The 18,361-nt window shown below is 42.1% G+C and overlaps 1 protein-coding gene and 1 pseudogene across 1 annotated transcript in view; one reads left to right on the forward strand and one right to left on the reverse strand.

Annotated features, from left to right (window-relative positions):
* DMD (dystrophin) overlaps nucleotides 1-18,361 on the forward strand; it is a 2,123,521-nt gene that overhangs the window by 1,707,920 nt on the left and 397,240 nt on the right. The window lies entirely within an intron of this gene.
* On the reverse strand, nucleotides 2,716-5,656 carry LOC132513979 (ferritin light chain-like; annotated as a pseudogene).

Raw genomic sequence — 18,361 nt, forward strand, 5'->3', positions numbered from 1 at the left:
GCATTGCTGACAAATGCAGAAACGCTGATGTTCATTTGCTAAGAGGAACATGGCAGACGATACACAATAGATGTTGTAGCAACATTCACTTATATTCCTTTTTTTAAAAAAAATAAAAGATCTTTCAAGAAGCTATTCTAGGATCTTTCTCTTGGCAGTGTCCTAGTTCTTATCTCTGCTACACACAGGCTCACAAAATGTTTTCTTTGAAGGGCATTTTGTTATCGGCCCTCTTTTTATTTTCCTTCCCATAGAAAACAGAGCTGAAGGTATTCACTCCGCATGGTGAGGAGGCACCTGAGTGCACACACAGTGGCCCGAACCTCTTGCCTTTCTCTGACTGTCCTTCCCTCAATGGGAGAAACAGCCACAGGGATCAATTCACCACCCTCAGTGAACCCCAGGCAGGAAGGAAACATCCTGTCCCAGACCTTTTGTTGCTTGGAGAGAATGAGTAGGAAGAAAGGCTGCCTCAGCTGATAGTGAAAAAGCGTAAGGACTTAGGACATTTTTCCCGCTTTACTGATGGCTGTAAAGTTACCCATCCTGCTTTGCCCAGGACAGTCCCAGTTTATGCCTGTTATCCTCATGTCATTATTAATAGCACCCCCATATACTCTCAAAAGTATTCTCGTTTGGACAATAAACTGTAGAGTCACCCTGTTACATGGACACACAGGTAGAAAACCTTGACCTCCAGAGATGGTCAGTGCTTGCATGTCTGTGTCTCCTGATGTTGGAACTTGGTACTATTAGGAGATGAAATTATGCATGAGACATACGCAGAGTAGGTGAATGCAGCCAGATGATTAAAAAATTCAGCTCAATTTATTGAGTGCCTAGTATGTGCTAAGCACTCTGCCAGGTGCTGACAGCACAGAGGTAAGCTCGCTTCTCCAGAGCTCACCTCACATGGGCGAGCCAGGCCTGCAAGCTCACCGTCTTTCCTTAGTGTCTCTTCACTCCTCCCCATGACTTGAATATGAAACAAGTTTGTGATATTCCTTTTTTTTAGAGGTTTAATGTCAGTGTATCATGTTTAATTAATAGAATATCACGTTATGAAACTGTTGACTCATATCTTTTCCCTAGGCATCAAATATGTTGTCAGTGTAAATTTGACATCCAGACATGAGGAACAAAAGAGATAAGGAAAATAATGGTGAGATTATTGTAAAGAATGATGACATAATGTGTGGCTATTTTAATGTGTTGCCACAACCTAAAGTATCTTGTATTTTCTTTACAAATAAGACATTAATCCAGAGATACAAATCCCTCTGCCTGCCTCACTTCCTCCTGCCCTTTTATGGGAGATCACATGGCTGTGACAAAGAGCCATGTTGAGAAAACCATAGAGTTTTATTGTTTGTAGATTTTTAAGGCTACAAACTTCCTTTGACTAAAGGAAGACACTGCCAGTACTAGAAACAAATAGAGAAGCTGGCTCTGAGGGTCAGAGTTCAATTCACAAAAAAAGAAGCTACTCTAGGTATGATAATCAGAGAATGGTTTAGTACAGAGGATTAGATGCATACTAAATCTTCGGAGAGGCTGAAGGAGCAGATTTTAGCCTTGGCTTCCAGCACAGAACTCTAAAGTCAGATAGAACTCATCCCCTAGGGAACTACCATCTCTGAAGCAGCACTGAAGCAATGAATTCAAGAACATACTCTGTAACTGTGAACTAAGATTCAGGAAGTTGAGATCTAGAAGCTACCACTTTTGTAGCTCCTGTTAGCAACTGCCTTTCTTCAACCCGGAAGCTGGAGAATACACTTTGGAAATATGATATGGGAAATCTCATGCTTTTATGACGAAACTAGCCGACAGAAACAGCCAAAAGGGGCAGAGAGATGGCCAAGACCCTACTTCCACCTTCTAAATCACTCACAGATACATCTGTTGATGTAAGGTTGCCAGATTTAGCAAACAAAAACAATGCATTCAACGTACTTACACTAAGAAAAAAATCCATTGTTTAGCTGAAATTTGCATTTAACTGGGCACGCTGTATTTTATCTGACAACCCTAACTTATTAAAACCTAATTCGGGCTTCCCTGGTGGCGCAGTGGTTGAGAGTCCGCCTGCCGATTCAGGGGACGCGGGATCGTGCCCAAGTCCGGGAAGACCCCACATGCCGCGGAGCGGCTGGGCCCGTGAGCCATGACCGCTGAGCCTGCGCGTCCGGAGCCTGTGCTCCGCAACAGGAGAGGCCACAACAGTGAGAGGCCTGCGTACCGCAAAAAAAAAAAAAAAAAAAAAAAAAAAACCTAATTCATGTCCAGAGCCCTAGCTGCGTGGAAGTCTGGCAAATGCAGTTTTTAATTTCCAACCCGCTCAGTTGGATGGAGGGTAGTGTAGAGGTTTGAGTGAGCCGATCCGTAGTATTAACCAATGTATTGTGGATTTCCTAGCAAGAATGGCTGAAGCCTTTCCGCCCCCGGACACTTTTGCTACCATCTGAATATTTCACTTTGTATTCTTATACTCTCTGAAATTCTACCAATTTGAGATTCATTTGGTTTAACTCAGCTTCCTTTTTTTTTTTTTTTTTTTTTGCTGCAAAAAGCTTTATTGTTTCCATTTGGTCCAAGGCTTGGGAGAGAGCTCCAGGGTGGTTAAAAAGTTGCCTAGTGGCTGCAGAGCGGGGCTTCAGGCTGAAGCCCTGACGCCACAGGGGCTGCTCAAAGACCGCTGGGCTCCGGAGGCTCCTACTCGTGCTGGAGGCCGAGCCTTTCGACGAGGGACTCGCCCAGCCCCCCCTGGGGACCAGCCGGCCTGTGGAGGTTGGTCAGGTGGTCGAGCATCTTCTGGATGAGTTTCACCTGCTTATCTAGGAGGTGGCTCTCTGGGAAGTCACAGAAGGGGGGGTGTGCACGGGCAGAGCCCAGGGCGTGCAGGTCCACAAGGGCCTGGTTCAGGTTCTCCTCCGTGAGCACGACGGCTTCCACAGTGTCCTGGGTTTCACCCCACTCATCCTGAGACGCTTCTGCACGTCCTGGAAGAGGGCGCGGCTGCCGCGCTGCTTTTGCATTTTCAAGAGGTGCTGGGCGCCCTCACGCTTCCCCTCGGGCACTTCGCGGAAAAAGTGGCCCAGGCCCTCCAGAGCCGCGTCGTGTCGGTGGAAATAGGAGCCCAGAGAGAGGTAGGTGCGGGAGGCCGGCAGATGCATGTTGACCAGGCGGTTGACGGCGGCCTCCACCTCTGCGGAATCATTCTGACGAATCTGGGAGCTCATGGTGGATCGGTCATACGGAGTTAAGCTCAAAATATGGTGTTGGCGGTCCCAGTGACCAAGCATAGCTGACTGGCTAATTGCGAAGGTCGCAACTGGAAAAAAGGTTGGAGGGTGGTCGGAGGCTGGAGCAAAGGGCATCCCTGGGTCTGTTCTGTTCAAACACTGTTGAAGCAAGAGACAGATCGGGGGACCGCCGAGCGCACTGCCAGCTTCAGCTTCCTCTTTTTAAAAGGTAAAAATCTCCCAGAACGTGAAAGTGGTCGGACTATGCTCTGGGAGTGCAGTTTTTAACAGGTAGGAAAGAAGGATTATTAGGGACCTGAGGAAATACGGGGGGTAGAGATGACCAGGCACCAGGAGGTAGAATGACAGGTACATGCCCATTTCGTTCATGCCCATCTCAGGTGTCTTTTGCTTACTGTTTTGCATTGGGCGGAGTCAGGATTCAAAGAGAGATATTTTCTTTTCATACTTGATTCCCTTTTGTACCCCAAAAGATGTATGCTTCTCAAATCACAGAACCCAAAGTAGTGCTATCAGAATGACTTAGATCATCCATGTTTGAGATCAAATAGCCGTGACTGTCCTGGTGTCAAACATATATAGCTGTTGCTTCTGTGGAAATTTGAATTTTGCGCTCTGAGCCATTGACTTGCAAATGACTTTTGGTTACAGAACTCTTTGTAAGTTGGGGACTGCTTTTACTTATTTCATGAGTAAAGATGTCAAAAGGAAGAATGCCAGATTTGCACCATGCTCATTAACTATTTTGTGAAAAGAAATGTCAGCCTAGAGAAATAAATGAAAAGAAATACTGCCTCTCTGAGAAGTCAAAACTGATGAAAAACAATCACGCAGGCACAACGCCACTCTTCAGAAACACGGAAACTCTTTTTTGTTCCCAATTTTGCCTAGGATTTTCTCTTCTGCATTTAAAAGAGTTTCAGGGCTACTGATTATAACAGAAAATCAGTGGTAATTGGTAATTGGAAGCAGTGGGATGTTTGGAGAAGTAATAGAGGTAGCTGCTCTCCAAGTTATCCTGTAGGACTTTCCATGGCAATGAAATCAGGCATGGAAGCTTGGCTGACTGAGTGCAAGCAAACAGTCCTACAGAGAATGGTGCTGTCGCTTCAGTCCTTTTATCTCTGGTGGTGAGTGGGAAGTAGGGGAATTCTTTGGCAGAAAATTTTATCCAGGGGTTGACAAGGGTTATTTGGCTAAAAGAGGTTATTGTTATAGTGAAATCAAACTTCCCATGAATTGTTTGCTATTAAAGCAAATTGAAAATAGGCCTTGCATCTTCAATAAGGGAGGTGAAACTTGTAGATTAATTTGTGAGCTTTCTTTTTTTGGACTAGAGAGATGTATAAGTTGCTTTTATTTCGAAGGTACAGTCGCCATTTTCTCTTCAAAAATGTATGTTATTTTTGCTAGTATCTTACTCTTGTCTCTGAAAACATTATTACACTTAAAAGCATGATAACTATTTGACAAGAATTTGTCATCATCCTTAAATTAAAGACCCTCAAATTATGTTTACTAATTATAATTTAATTCCATACATTTAGTGATACTTTAAAACACATGAGTTATTTTGTAACTCCCAGTATCACAAAGATAAATTTGATTCCATAGACAAAGTGTTGTTCCCAAAGGAATATTTCACTTAGGCAAAGAGAGGAGCACAGAAGAAACTTAGTGAAACCCTCAGCGCTCTGTATAACTCAGGCATTATATGGCATTTTTTTTCCTGTGAATATCATGATATGTTGAAAAGAGAAGGTAATGAACATATGGTGTTTAAAAGGCCCAAATCCTCTTCTGAGTGCCTGCAACCTATTATTTAACTGTGATCTTAGATCTGAAATCTGATCTTTTGAAAGTTTTGTTTTGCCCTGCGTGTTAAAAAATATGATTTCCATATCATGTTATATGATTGGCTGTCAGAATATAAACCAGTAGCCCAGTAAAAAATCATTTCATATCATTTGGTAAATACCACGATTGAGGGTACTTATGATTGTGGATCTGGGTAGGCCAGATATTTGGGGGTTTGGGAAATTCCAAAGCTTAAAATCATTTTGATTTTATAGCGAAGAGTAATCTCAGTTAGTTTTGAGGTTTCAAAAATGGACTGCTCAAGGAATATTTTCTTGCTTTCTCAGGCTCCACACAGTTTTCCAGAAGCAAGCATTCATCCATTCAGGGAGCTATAACCTGTAGTTTCCACTTTTCAGGCGATTGCCCTTAAAACCATGAGAACAGGCCCTAGGATTTATGGAGATCCGCTTCTCAAGGCAAGCAGGTCCTTCCAGCTTTCACCTGTCAGTTTGTCGTGTTCGCCTCTGTATCCGAGGAGTTTCTTGCAGCCTCTGAAGTCTAAGGTGCAGGATGAACGGAGGAGGGTACATAAATCTAACTCCTATTCATGGACTAGTCTCTCCAATAGAGAGGCTGTTTTATCTTTCTTTTCTTTTTTTTTTTTTTTTTAGTTTTCCCTAATCAAGCCATTAGCATGAAACAAGGACATGTAATCTTACCAGAGGAAAATTGGGGTCGTGCCATAGGCTAGCTGAATGAGCACTCTGTGGCATGATGATGTATGGCCACTGCACAACAACTCCTTTACCACATCAAATCTGCCCTTTAATTACATTTTAAATCTCATTTGAAGAGATTTTTATCATCATGGAAATTGCTCTGTAAATGTGCCCATGATGAGACCCAATAAAAGTTTGCTGAGAGGAATCGAAGACAGAGGTGACGAATCAGCAGCTAAAACGTTATCATCAGACAGAGTTTTCCTGGCTTTAGGTAAAACAGTCCTGTGCAGTAGCAGAAAATCTTCTTTGACTCAGAGGTGTTATTTCCCCCAGATGATTACAGGGAGATTTGCCTGTAGCGCTATCACTTCTTCGAGGAGCTGAAGGCAGAGTTCTGCTTTCCGGCTCAGCGGGCCTTTGTTTCCCAGCCTCAGAGCCATCACTTGAATTTATAGTTGCCAAGATGAATAATACAATATTTGCCTCATGTTCCTGACTTCACGTATGTAGGCAGAGCAGGCCTGAGGTTCTTTAAAGGAACGATGGCTTTCCTTGCATGAAATAAAGAACACGTCTGCTTTCTTTTCAGGGTCATTTAAAAACATCTATACTGCTGGGTTATGGAAGGCATGTGAGGAAGATTCTTAGGTAAAGCATGAAATCAAAATGTTCCTTCTCTCCAACAGGGATTGTCTCGTATCATTTTGTAGCACAACCGATTTGGTTTCCTTTTAAGCATGTTCTTAATTATCTCTTGTTTCTATCTGGAACTGGTTCACTGAGGTACAGAGATCCTAGAGCCATAGCTACGCTTTCCCAGAGGTACCAACTTCCATGTCTTTCCCCAGGCCCCTGGCTGAATGCCCCACCCCCCTTTTCCATCATGTTCCCCACCAGCCCCTCTTTTATTTGATATTTATTTCCCAAGCGGATGGCAGGGCAAAATGGGAAAGGGCCAGATTACTTGAATGTGGTTAGAGTGACAGGAATTTCCTTCTAGCCCTCAAGGGCTGCCTTTTGGTGTGCCCCCTTCCCCAAATCTAGTCATTTTGTGCCTGGGATCACTATGACTAATTCCAAGATGCATAAGTAAGCAAAAATCACATTTTAGTGACTTTTTAAAAAATAAATTTATTTATTTGTTGATTTTTGGGAGCGTTCGGTCTTCGTTGCCGCGCGCGGGCTTTCTCTAGCTGCGGCGAGCAGGGCTACTCTTCGTTGTGGTGTGCGGGCTTCTCATTGTGGTGGCTTCTCTCATTGCAGAGCACGGGTTCTAGAGCGCAGGCTCAGTAGTTGTGGCACACGGGTTTAGTTGCTCCGCGGCATGTGGGATCTTCCCGGACCAGGGCTCGAACCCGTGTCCCCTGCATTGGCAGGCGGATTCTTAACCACTGGGCCACCAGGGAAGCCCTTTAGTGACATTTTTGATGTGTTCTTTTTCCTGAGAGTTTTCTATTAAAATGGTACTTGAAAGATTTGTTGTCTTCATTAATTCATCGTATTTCTTGGAAGTGGAGGTAGGCTACTGCTCTCCAGTCCCTCTTAGTGGGTCTCAGAAGACCATAAAATTATCGGTCATATTTTATGTTTATGAATATTTGTGCAGGTTTCTCAGGAGAGGATCCATCGTTTTCACAGAGGCATTCATGACCTCCAGGAGATTAAGGACCATTATGCTAGACCAGTGGTTAATTCTCAAAGGGTGATCCCTAGAGTAGAAGTGTCAGTATCACCAGGGAAATTGTTAGAATGCAACTTCTTGAACGCCCCTCCAGACCTACAGAATCATGAACTGCAGGGTTGGGACCCAGTAGCCTGTGTTTTTCTGTTTGTTTGTTTTTTTAATTTAATTTAATTTATTTATTTTTACAGCAGGTTCTTACTCGTCATCCATTTTATACACATCAGTGTATACATGTCAATCCCAATTGCCCAATTCATCACACCACCACCACCACCACCACCCTGCCGCTATCCCCCTTGGTGTCCATGTTTGTTCTCTACATCTGTATCTCAATTTCTTCCCTGCAAACTGGTTCATCTGCACCATTTTTCTAGGTTCCCCATATATGCGTTAATATACGACATTGGTTTTTCTCTTTCTGACTTACTTCACTCTGTATGACAGTCTCTAGATCCATCCACATCTCAACAAGTGACCCAGTTTCGTTCCTTGCTATGGCTGAGTAATATTCCATTGTATATATGTGCCACATCTTCTTTATCCATTCATCTGTCGATGGGCGTTTAGGTTGCTTGCATGACCTGGCTATTGTAAATAGTGCTGCAGTGAACATTGGGGTGCATGTGTCTTTTTGAATTATGGTTTTCTCTAGGTATATGCCCAGTAGTGGGATTCTTGGATCATATGGTAATTCTATTTTTAGTTTTTAAAGGAACCTCCATACTGTTTTCCATAGTGGCTGTATCAATTTACGTTCCCACCAGCAGTGCAAGAGTGTTCCCTTTTCTCCACACCCTCTTCAGCATTTGTTGTTTGTAGATTTTCTGATGATCCCCGTTCTAACTGGTGTGAGGTGATATCTCACTGTAGTTTTGATTTGCATTTCTCTAATAATTAGTGATGTTGAGCAGATTTTCATGTGCTTCTTGGCCATCTGTATATCTTCTTTGGGGAAATGTCTGTTTAGGTCTTCTGACCATTTTTGGATTGGGTTTTGTTTTTTTTTAATATTGAGCTGCATGAGCTGTTTATATATTTTAGGGATTAATCCTTTGTCAGTTGATTCATTTCCAAATACTTTCTCCCATTCTGAGGGTTGTCTTTTCATCTCGTTTACGGTTTCCTTTGCTGTGCAGAGGCTTTGAAGTTTCATTGGGTCTCATTTGTTTGTTTTTATTTCCATTTCTCTAGGAGGTGGGTAGAAAAGGATCTTGCTGGGATTTATGTCATAGAGTGTTCTGCCTATGTTTTCCTCTAAGAGTTTGATGGTGCCTGGCCTTACATTTAGGTCTTTAATCCATTTTGAGTTTATTTTTGTGTGTGGTGTTAGGAAGTGTTCGAATTTCATTCTTTTACATGTAGTTGTCCAGTTTTCCCAGCACCACTTATTGAAGAGGCTGTCTCTTCTCCACTGTATACTCTTGCCTCCTTTGTCAAAGATAAGGTGACCATATGTGCGTGGGTTTACCTCTGGGCTTTCTATCCTGTTCCATTGATGTATCTTTCTGTTTTTGTGCCAGTACCATACTGTCTTGATTACTGTAGCTTTGTAGTAGAGTCTGAAGTCTGGGAGCCTGATTCCTCCAGCTCCGTTTTTCTTTCTCAAGATTGCTTTGGCTATTCAGGGTCTTCTGTGTTTCCATACAAATTGTGAAATTTTTTGTTCTAGTTCTGTGAAAAATGCCAGTGGTAGTTTGATAAGGATTGCATTGAATCTGTAGATTGTTTGGGGTAGTAGAGTTATTTTCACAATGTTAATTCTTCCAATCCAAAAACATGGTATATCTCTCCGTCTATTTGTATCATCTTTAATTTCTTTCATCAGTGTCTTATAGTTTTCTGCATACAGGTCTTTTGTCTCCTTAGGTAGGGTTATTCCTAGATATTTCATTCTTTTTGTTGCAGTGGTAAATGGGAGTGTTTTCTTAATTTCACTTTCAGAATTCTCATCATTAGTGTATAGGAATGCCAGAGATTTCTGTGCATTAATTTTGTATGCTGCTACTTTACCACATTAATTGATTAGCTCTGGTAGTTTTCTGGTAGCATCTTTAGGATTCTCTATGTATGGTATCATGTCATCTGCAAACAATGACAGCTTTACTTCTTCTTTTCCAATCTGGATTCCTTTTATTTCTTTTTTTCCTCTGATTGCTGTGTCTAAAACTTCCAAAACTGTTGAATAATAGTGGTGAGAGTGGGTAACCTTGTCTTGTTCCTGATCTTAGTGGAAATGATTTCAGTTTTTCACCATTGGGGATGATGTTGGCTGTGGGTTTGTCTTATATGGCCTTTATTATGTTGAGGAAAGTTCCCTCTGTGCCTACTTTCTGGAGGGTTTTTATCATAAATGGGTGTTGAATTTTGTCGAAAACCTTCTCTGCATCTATTGAGGTGATCATCTGGTTTATCTCCTTCAGTTTGTTAATATGGTGTGTCACGTTTGATTTGCGTATATTGAAGCATCCTTGCATTCCTGGGATAAACCCCACTTGATCATGGTGTATGATCCTTTTAATGTGCTGTTGGATTCTGTTTCCTAGTGTTTTGTTGAGGGTTTTTGCACCTGTATTCATCAGTGATATTGGCCTGTAGTTTTCTTTCTGTGTGATGTCTTGTCTGGTCTTGCTATCAGGGTGATGGTGGCCTCATAGAATGAGTTTGGGAGTGTTCCTCCCTCTGCTATATTGTGGAAGAGTTTGAGAAGGATAGGTGTTAGCTCTTCTCTAAATGTTTGATAGAATTCGCCTGTGAAGCCATCTGGTCCTGGGCTTTTGTTTGTTGGAAGATTTTTAATCACAGTTTCTATTTCAATGCTTGTGATTGGTCTGTTCATATTTTCTGTTTCTTCCTGGTTCATTCTCGGAAGGTTGTGAATTTCTAAGAATTTGTCCATTTCTTCCAGGTTGTCCGTTTTATTGGCATAGAGTTGCTTGTAGTAATCTCTCATGATGTTTTGCATTTCTGCAGTGTCAGTTGTTACTTCTCCTTTTTCATTTCTAATTCTATTGATTTGAGTCGTCTCCCTTTTTTTCTTGATAAGTCTGGCTAATGGTTTATGAATTTTGTTTATCTTCTCAAAGAACCAGCTTTTAGTTTTATTGATCTTTGGTATCGTTTCGTTCATTTCTTTTTCATTTATTTCTGATCTGATCTTTATGATTTCTTTCCTTCTGCTAACTTTGGGGGTTTATTTGTTCTTCTTTCTCTAATTGCTTTAGGTGTAAGGTTAGGTTTTTTATTTGAGATGTTTCTTGTTTCTTAAGGTAGGCTTGTATAGCTATAACCTTGCCTCTTAGAACTGCTTTTGCTGCATTCCATATGTTTTGGGTCGTTGTGTTTTCACTGTCATTTGTTTCTAGGTATTTTTTGATTTCCTCTTTGATTTCTTCTGTGATCTTTTGGTTATTAAGTAGTGTGTTGTTTAGCCTCCATGTGTTTGTATTTCTTACAGATTTTTTTCCTGTAATTGATATCTGGTCACATAGCGTTGTGGTCGGATAGTATACCTGATATGATTTCAGTTTTGTTAAATTTACCAAGCCTTGATTTGTGACCCAGGATATTATCTATCCTGGAGAATGTTCCATGAGCACTTGAGAGGAATGTGTATTCTGTTGTTTTTGGGTGGAATGTCCTATAAATATCAATTAAGTCCATCTTGTTTAATGTATCATTTAAAGCTTGTGTTTCCTTATTTATTTTCATTTTGGATGATCTGTCCATTGGTGAAAGTGTGGTGTTAAAGTCCCGTACTATGATTGTGTTACTGTCGATTTCCTCTTTTAGAGCTGTTAGCAGTTGTCTTATGTATTGAGGTGCTCCTATGTTGGGTGCATAAATATTTACAATTGTTATATTTTCTTCTTGGGTAGATCCCTTGATCATTATGTAGTGTCCTTCCTTGTCTCTTGTAATAGTTTTTGTCTTAAAGTCTGTTTTGTCTGGGATGAGAATTGCTACTCCAGCTTTCTTTTGATTTCCATTGGCATGGAATATCTTTTTCTGTCCCCACACTTTCAGTCTGTATGTGTCCCTAGGCCTGCAGTGGGTCTCTTGTAGACAGCATATATACGGGTCTTGTTTTTGTATCCATTCAGCCAGTGTATGTCTTTTGGTTGGAGCATTTAATCCATTTACATTTAAGGTAATTAGCGATATGTATGTTCCCATTACCACTTTCTTAATTGTTTTGGGTTTATCATTGTAGGTCTTTTCATTGTCTTGTGTTTCTTGCCTAGAGAAGTTCCTTTAGGATTTTTTGTAAAACTGGTTTGGTGGTGCTGAATTCTCTTAGCTTTTGCTTCTCTGTAAAGCTTTTAATTTCGCCTTCAAATCTGAATGAGATCCTTGCTGGGTAGAGTAATCTTGGTTGTAGGTTTTTCTCTTTCATCACTTTAAATATGTCCTGCCACTCCCTTCTGGCTTGCAGAGTTTCTGCTGAAAGATCAGCTGTTAACCTTATGGGGAGTCCCTTGTGTGTTATTTGTTGTTTTTCCCTTGCTGCTTTTAATATTTTTTCTTTGTATTTGATTTTTCATAGTTGGATTAATATGTGTCTTGGCGTGTTTCTCCTTGGATTTATCCTGTATGGGACTCTCTGTGCTTCCTGGACTTGATTAGCTACTTCTGTTCTCATATTAGGGAAATTTTCAACTATTATATCTTCAAATATTTTCTCAGTCTCTTTTTCTTCTTCTTCTGGGACCCCTATAATTCGAATGTTAGTGTGTTTAATGTTGTCCCAGAGGTCTCTGAGACTGTTCTCAATTCTTTTCATTCTTTTTTCTTTATTCTGCTCAGCAGTATCATCTCTGTTTCTTTGCTCTTTAGTTCTTCTGCATCCTTGTTTATCGTTTCTTTTATTTTCTCCATTCTGTTTTTCAAGATTTTGGATCATCTTTACTATCATTATTTTGAGCTCTTTTTCAGGTAAACTGCCTATTTCCTCTTCAATTGTTAGGTCTGGTGGGTTTTTGCCTTGCTCCTTCATCTGCTGTGTGTTTCTCTGTCTTCTCATTTTGCTTAACTTACTGTGCTTGGGGTCTCCTTTTCGCAGGCTGCAGGTTCGTACTTCCCGTTGTTTTTGGTGTCTGTCCCAAGTGGCTACGGTTGGTTCAGTGGGTTGTGTAGGCTTCCTGGTGGAGGGGACTAGTGCCTGTGTTCTGGTGGATGAGGCTGGATCTTGTCTTTCTGATGGGCAGGTCCACGTCTGGTGGTGTGTTTTGGGGTGTCTGTGGCCTTATTATGATTTTAGGCAGCCTCTCTGCTAATGGGTGGGGTTGTGTTCCTGTCTTGCTAGTTGTTTGGCATAGGGTGTCCAGCACTGTAGCTTGCTGGTCGTTGAGTGGAGCTGGGTGTTGGCATTGAGTTGGAGATCTCTGGGAGATTTTCGCCATTTGATATTACGTGGAGCTGGGAAGTCTCTTGTGGACCAGTGTCCTGAACTTGGCTCTCCCACCTCAGAGGCACAGCCCTGACGCCTGGCTGGAGCACCAAGAGCCTGTCCTCCCAACGGAAAAAGAGGAAAAAAGAAAAAAAAAATATATCGTTGCTCCCAAAGCCCCCCTCCACAATTTGGGATGATTCGTTGTCTGTTCAGGTATTCCACAGATGCAGGTGCATCATGTTGATTGTGGAGAGTTAATCCTCTGCTTCTGAGGCTGCTGGGAGAAAATTTCCGTTTTCTACTTTGTTGGCACAGCTCCCAGGGTTCAGCTTTGGATTTGGCCCCGCCTCTGCCTGTAGGTCACATGAGGGCGTCTGTTCTTCGCTCAGACATGACAGGGTTAAAGGAGCAGCTGATTTGGGGCTCGGACTCACTCAGGCCAGGGGGAGGGAGGGGTACGGATGTGGGGCGAGCCTGCAGCGGCAGAGGCCGGCGTGACGTTGCAGCAGCCTGAGGCGCGCTGTGCGTTCTCCTCGGGAAATTGTCCCTGGATCCCGGGACCCTGGCAGTGGCGGGCTGCGCAGGCTCCTGAGAGGGGAGGTGTGGAGAGTGACCTGTGCTCGCACACAGACTTCTTGGTGGCGGCAGCAGCAGCCTTAGCATCCCATGCCCGTCTCTGGGGTCCGTTCTGATAGCCGCGGCTCGTGCCCATCTCTGGAGCTCCTTTAAGCAGCGCTCTGAATCCCCTCTCCTCGCGCACCAGGAAACAAAGAGGCAAGAAAAAGTCTCTTGCCTCTGCGGCAAGTCCAGACTTTCCCCCGGACTCCCTTCCGGCTAGCCGTGGTGCACCAACCCCCTGCAGGCTGTGTTCACGCCACCAACCCCAGTCCTCTCCCTGCGATCTGACGGAAGCCCGAGCCTCAGCTCCCAGCCCCTGCCCGCCCCAGCGGGTGAGCAGACAAGCCTCTCGGGCTGGTGAGTGCCGGTCGGTTGGCACCGGTCCTCTGTGCGGGAATCTCTCTGCTTTGCCCTCTGCACCCCTGTTGCTGAGCTCTCCTCTATGGCTCTGAAGCTTCCCCCTCCACCACCACCCGCAGTCTCCACCCGCGAAGGGGCTTCCTAGTGTGTGGACACCTTTCCTCCTTCACAGCTCCCTCTCACTGGTGCAGGTCCCGTCCCTATTCTTTTGTCTCTGTTTATTCTTTTTTCTTTTGCCCTACCCAGGTACGTGGGGAGTTTCTTGCCTTTTGGGAGGTCTGAGGTCTTCTGCCAGCGTTCAGTAGGTGTGCTGTAGGAGTTGTGCCACATGTAGATGTATTTCTGATGTATTTGTGGGGAGGAAGATGATCTCCATTTCTTAGTTTGCCGCCATCTTGAAGCTCGTCCTTCAGCTTTCTTTTGATTTCCGTTTGCAGGGAATATCTTTTTCCATCCCCTCGCTTTCAGTCTGTATGTGTCCGTAGGTCTGAAGTGGGTCTCTTGTAGACAGCATATATATGGGTCTTGTTTTTGTGTCCATTCAGCAAGCCTGTGTCTTTTGGTTGGAGCATTTAATCCATTCACGTTTAAGGTAATTATCCGTATGTATGTTCCTATGACCATTTTCTTAATTGTTTTGGGTTTGTTTTTGTAGGTCCTTTTCTTCTCTTGTGTTTCCCACTTAGAGAAGTTCCTTTAGCATTTGTTGTAGAACTGGTTTGGTGGTGCTGAATTCTCTTAGCTTTTGCTTGTCTGTAAAGCTTTTGATTTCTCCATCGAAACTGAATGAGATTCCTGCCGGGTAGAGTAATCTTGGTTGTAGGTTCTTCCCTTTCATCCCTTTAAGTATATCATGCCACTCCCTTCTGGCTTGTAGAGTTTCTGCTGAGAAATCAGCTGTTAACCTTATGGGAGTTCCCTTGCATGTTATTTGTCGTTTTTCCCTTGCTGCTTTCAGTAATTTTTCTGTCTTTAATTTTTGCCAATTTGATTACTATGTGTTTTGGTGTGTTTCTCCTCGTGTTTATCCTGTATGGGACTTGCTGCGCTTCCTGGGCTTGGGTGGCTATTTCCTTTCCCATGTTAGGGAAGTTTTCGACTATAATCTCTTCAAAGATTTTCTTGGGTCCTTTCTCTCTCTCTTCTCCTTCTGGGACCCCTATAATGCAAATGTCGTTTAATGTTGTCCCAGAGGTCTCTTAGGCTGTCTTCATTTCTTTTCATTCTTTTTTCTTTAGTCTGTTCCCCAGCAGTGAATTCCACCATTCTGTCTTCCAGGTCACTTATCTGTTCTTCTGCCTCAGTTGTTCTGCTACTGATTCCTTCTAGTGTAGTTTTCATTTCAGTTATTGTATTGTTCATCTCTGTTTGTTTGTTCTTTAATTGTTTTAGGTGTTCGTTAAGCATTTCTTGCATCTTCTCGATCTTTGCCTCCTTTCTTTTTCCGAGGTCTTGGATCATCTTCACTGTCATTATTCTGAATTCTTTTCCTGGAAGGTTGCCTATCTCCACTTCATTTAGTTGTTTTTCTTGGGTTTTATCTTGTTCCTTCATCTGGTACATAGCCCTCTGCCTTTTCATCTTGTCTATCTTTCTGTGAATGTGGTTTTTGTTCCACAGGCTGCAGGATTGTAGTTCTTCTTGCATCTGCTGCCTGCCCTCTGGCAGAAGAGGCTATCCATCCTGTGTTTTAATAAGCCCCCCAGGTGTTTCTCAAGCTCGCTCAAGTTTGAGAACCACTCTGCTAGACAGAACACCAATACGTGATGAAAACTCATATTCACAGACATATGTGGATGACATAGAGAAAACAGACCTCTCTCTCCTGCCTCCCATGGACCTTCCCCTCTGGCCACATAGAGTTACTCAGCTCTGACTTGTATTCTTATCTTGAGCTTTACTCATGCTTTTCCCTCTACGTCAAATTTTATTTTCCTATGTCTCTCCTGGTCAGCTCCTACTCATCCCTCAAGACCCTACGTCATTTGTGTGATGGCATCTGCTAATCTTGGCAATAAGGCTAATTGCTCTGTGTTCTCATAGGGCTCTGTCTGCTTTAACAGTATTCCGTGGGTTGTGTGTTTGTTTAAGACTTTTTCAGGAGACTGTGGACCCCTTGAAATAAGAAACTTATATCTTATGGTTTTATGAGTGTTTTCAGGTATAGTTTAGGAGAGACCCCTGTCTTTCTGCCAGTCCACAAGAGGGAATAATCAGACAGCCAGAAAGGAGCAGGACTCTGACAGAACCAAGCAGAAGGCTTGTTCAGCAAGTCTCTTTATTTTCTACTCAAGATAACATTAATTGTTACGCATTACCCCCATTGCCTTCTCAGTCCCCTATTGGTGAGGTTGTTTTGTTTTGTTTTTCTGTTAAACTCTATACTGTATCAGAAATCTGAGCAGAGATTCACTAAAACTATGCAGTTCCTCTGCCCCTTTCTGAGAAGAGTGGACGAAAAACATTTGTCCATGGTAAAGCACTATGGACATGACCTGTTTACCACTTCTGTTTCTTGGGGTAACTAGACTTCTACATTTGTAATCAAGATCAGTGACAATGATGAAATCCAAGTGAAAAGTTTCCTTTCTTGCCTCAGAGCACTCTGAGGCAGATTTCAAATGTTCTGTAACAGATATTACCATATAGCTCCCATGTAAAAATTCTTATTCTGTAAAATAAATCTGCAAAGACATCCTTTTCTCTGTTCTAGTTCTCTATGAAAACTTATATAGTTTATCTTACGGGCATAGAAAGACCTAAGCCTTCCCATACCTTACTCTTCTGGTGATAGTTTTTAATTTAATTTAATTTTTTCTTGGTGGTATATTTTATTTTTTAATTTTTAATTGTTTTTTTATTGGAGTAAAATTGCTTTACAATGTTGTTAGTTTCTGCTGTACAATTAAGTGAATCAGCTATATGTATACATATATCCCCTCCCTCTTGGACCTCCGTCCCACCCATCTAGGTCGTCACAGAGCACCGAGCTGAGCTCCCTGTGCTATACAGCAGGTTCCCACTAGCTGTCTGTTTGACACATTGTAGTGTATTTATGTCAAACCTAATCTCCCAGCTCATCCCACCCTCCCCTTCCCCACTGTGTCCACAGGTCCGTTCTCTACATCTACATCTCTATTCCTGCCCTGCAGATAGGTTCATCTGTACCATTTTTCTAGATTCCACATATATGCGTTAATATACAATATTTGTTTTTCTCTTTCTGGCTTACTTCACTCTGTATGACAAACTCTTGGTCCATCCACCTCACTACAAATAGCTCAGTTTCATTTCTTTTTACGGCTGAGTAATATTCCATTGTATATATGTGCCACATCTTCTTTATCCATTCATCTGTCGATGGACACTTAGGTTGTTTCCATGTCCTGGCTATTGTAAATAGAGCTGCAGTGAACATTTTGGTACATGACTCTTTTTGAATTATGGTTTTCTCAGGGTATATGCCCAGGAGTGGGATTGCTGGGTCGTATGGTAGTTCTATTTGTAGTTTTTTAAGGAACCTCCATACTGTTCTCCATAGTGGCTGTATCAATTTACATTCCCACCAACAGTGCAAGAGTGCTCCCTTTTCTCCACACCCTCTCCAGCATTTATTGTTTGTAGATTTTTTGATGATGGCCATTCTGACCGGTGTGAGATGATACCTCATTGTAGTTTTGATTTGCATTTCTCTAATAATTAATGATGTTGAACATCTTTTCATGTGCCTCTTGGCCATCTGTATGTCTTTTATGGTGAAATGATAGCTTTTTTAAATCCACATGTTCTCAGATGAAAGAAGCATCGTCTCATGGCCAAAGACCTAGAATGCCCTGGGATTGCTTCAGTAAGATGTTCAGTTCTGAACTGAATGCTTTGGGAAGGATTAGTAGGTATATAATAGAAAACTCATGAATGAGTTTCTGGGCTCAGCAGAGTAGGTTCCAGGAATGAAAAAGTATCCAAGATATTTTACCAGATACTTTTTTAAATTTAGTTTTCTCATCTATGTCATGTTTCCTTTGGCAGATAAGCCCGTGTTACCTACCTTTATATTAATGTCCACTTACTTAACCCTTTCTTTTTCCTTTCCCTTATAGACTAAAAAAGGAGTAATTGTTCTCTCCCATCACTATCCACTCTATTCCATGAGAGAAGAAAGCTAAATAGGGTGAAGTAACTCCCTAGGCACAGAAGAACCATTACACTCTCCAGAAGAAGTAATTTGGTCTACTTGGTAGTAGATAGAAGTTAACTCACCAGAGAACACCAGGGAATCAGACCCAATTATGTCAGCAGGACTTGAGTTAACATCCTGATTCTAGAACCTTCTTTAACATTCAAACTTTATGGATACCTATAATTCATTTTAAAGGTAATATTTCTAAGCTTTAGGCTGAGTACCCATAAATGAATACAGTTGTGTCCAGTGTGTGTTTGTAAACTACTTGGAAATTGTCCTCCTATTTAAAGTGAAAGAAAATATAGAAATGTCTTAGATTTATTACATCATTAACCTTTT

This window comes from Lagenorhynchus albirostris, chromosome X (assembly GCF_949774975.1).
Source record: "Lagenorhynchus albirostris chromosome X, mLagAlb1.1, whole genome shotgun sequence".
Taxonomy (NCBI): domain Eukaryota; kingdom Metazoa; phylum Chordata; class Mammalia; order Artiodactyla; family Delphinidae; genus Lagenorhynchus; species Lagenorhynchus albirostris.